Source organism: Lolium rigidum, chromosome 1, assembly GCF_022539505.1.
Source record: "Lolium rigidum isolate FL_2022 chromosome 1, APGP_CSIRO_Lrig_0.1, whole genome shotgun sequence".
In the NCBI taxonomy this organism is placed as follows: Eukaryota; Viridiplantae; Streptophyta; class Magnoliopsida; order Poales; family Poaceae; genus Lolium; species Lolium rigidum.
Genome location: NC_061508.1, coordinates 341,478,756 through 341,481,551, shown reverse-complemented (window position 1 = coordinate 341,481,551; position 2,796 = coordinate 341,478,756). Strand labels below are relative to the sequence as shown.

Genomic DNA, 2,796 nt, shown 5'->3' with positions numbered 1-2,796 from the left:
CACTCCTGGAAAGGCAGAAGGAGCTGGCAGGACTAAAACTGCAAATAAGCACAATATTCATTATTCAGGTACACATTCGCAACAATCACAAAAACAAAATGCAAAGCACCCAATGAGCACAATATGCAAGCAGGAGTTTGTCCTAAACTGAAATAGCACAACCCAGAATACATGGGACTGGCAAAACAACCAGCCAGCAGACAAGCTAAATGGAGACGGCAGCAGACACATGATCGACAATCACAGAATAATAAGATTATGTTTAGACAGGAATAAGGTGATTCAGGTTTACTTATTTGCAAGTAGATCACGCTGCCATAAGGCAGAAGCACATGTTCCACAGTACACGAATTGGCGGGGGACTAGATTTTCAGTAGCAACAGAAAAGACAGAACTCGCACATAACCAAAGAGACTACACGAAGCCAGACTTCCAACGAACTCACTGGCCACCACGGAGGCGGAGCACCAGGTGCAGGGTTGACTCCTTTTGGATGTTATAATCAGCCAGAGTGCGCCCATCCTCGAGCTGCTTACCTGCGAAGATCAGGCGCTGCTGGTCCGGGGGGATGCCCTCCTTGTCTTGGATCTTGGCCTTCACGTTGTCAATGGTGTCCGAAGATTCCACCTCCAATGTGATGGTCTTCCCGGTAAGAGTCTTCACAAAGATCTGCATGCCACCCCTGAGCCTAAGAACCAGATGGAGGGTGGACTCCTTCTAGATGTTGTAATCAGCAAGGGTGCGGCCATCCTCAAGCTGTTTGCCCGCAAAGATCAAGCGCTGCTGGTCCGGCGGGATGCCTTCCTTATCCTGGATCTTGGCCTCCACATTGTCAATTGTGTCAGAAGACTCAACCTCCAGCGTAATGGTCTTTCCGGTCAAGGTCTTGACAAAGATCTGCATGCCACCACGGAGATGAAGAACCAGGTGGAGGGTGGATTCTTTCTGGATGTTATAATCTGCAAGGGTGCGACCATCCTCAAGCTGCTTGCCAGCAAAAATCAAACGCTGCTGGTCTGGGGGTATGCCTTCCTTGTCTTGGATCTTCGCCTTGACATTGTCAATTGTGTCAGAAGACTCAACCTCAAGGGTAATGGTCTTGCCAGTGAGGGTCTTCACGAAGATCTGCATACCTCCCCTGAGCCTGAGCACAAGGTGGAGGGTCGACTCCTTCTGGATGTTATAATCAGCTAGGGTGCGACCGTCCTCCAGCTGCTTGCCAGCAAATATGAGACGCTGCTGGTCCGGGGGGATGCCCTCCTTATCCTGTATCTTGGCCTTGACGTTATCGATCGTGTCAGACGACTCAACCTCAAGCGTGATGGTCTTGCCAGTGAGGGTCTTCACGAAGATCTGCATGCCACCTCTGAGCCTAAGAACCAGGTGGAGGGTGGACTCCTTCTGGATATTGTAATCAGCCAGTGTCCTCCCGTCCTCGAGCTGCTTGCCAGCAAAGATGAGCCGTTGCTGGTCCGGTGGAATCCCTTCTTTGTCTTGTATCTTGGCCTTGACATTGTCGATCGTGTCCGAAGACTCAACCTCGAGGGTGATGGTCTTGCCCGTAAGGGTCTTCACAAAGATTTGCATCTACATAGCCAGAAATCGCGAACATCAGATTAAGTTACCATGACCATACATGTCCAGGAGTAGATCAATCAAGCAATGAACTAGGAAATAATTGATCTGATCCAATGCTCGTGATAATACTGAAACTGCAGTTAAAAGTTACAAACAGCAATAACAGAAGCATGGACAGCAGCGCTATGAGTACTTCTAGGTTTTGTGTCCAGTTCAATTATAACATAGTGGCCGCATCAAGTTAACATAGAATAGCTCACTAGCATGTCCATTGAACTAGTCCAATGCAAGGCTAACATACTGATGCAATTCAGGAGTTAAAATCAGCAGAGTACAAGGGTTGACATAAGAGATATGACTGACATGAGTGGAATCTACATGTATATCAAGTCCATAGGTCAGAAGTAATAATCATTAGTGGAAAAAATCTACAACAGGGTCAAATAGTAGTACTCAACTGAAATCTATACGACAAGAGTTTCCAGGTGTGGTGATGGATCATAAGAGTAGGAACTACATGTACATAGAGACCATAGTTCAGGAGGGGGTATCATATGGCAACGCATCTGACCCAAAAAAGAAATTCTAAAACAGGGTCAACATTAATCGATCAAAACCCAATCGGCAGCCCTAGATGAACATCACGGGGAGCAATTGCATTCGATCGAAATTTAAAAGGACACAACTGATTGAGAGCAACCAAATCATAGAACATGTACACCGGGGGGCCTGTATACCAAAATACCAAATCACCGAACCATGGATACTTCGATCTACACCAATCTATGCAAATCTACACGCTGTTTAACCCTACGAACTCATCGTCTCATCGCGTTAACCAGATCGATAATGCACATATGCAGCTAGATCAATCCGATGAGATAGGAACATACAGCTTGGGGGAGGAGGAATCGAAAGAGGATGCATACCTTGACGGAGATTCGCGTGAGCTGAGAGCCTGAGATCGATCGCTGGGCGGTTTCGATCGGAATCGGGAGCACTAGACTAGCGAGACCGGCTCGGTTACGTCACGGAGTCTTCGGAAGCATCTCGATGGCAACGGTCCGTCCATCGTGGACTTCTCCGTGGGCTTTCCGTCTGCGACCAGGCCCTTGGCAGGCTTTCCAAGAGCTTTTCGTTTTTTCAAAGCATAATATCCAGTCTGCGAGAAGGAGAGCAAGCCCAGACTACAAAAACCAAAACATAAAAAAGGACTAA

At 47.5% G+C, this 2,796-nt stretch overlaps 1 pseudogene; it reads right to left on the bottom strand.

Moving 5' to 3' along the window:
- Nucleotides 1-266: 266 nt before the first annotated feature.
- Nucleotides 267-2,565, bottom strand: LOC124701059 (annotated as a pseudogene).
- Between the last annotated feature and the right edge of the window lie 231 nt (nt 2,566-2,796).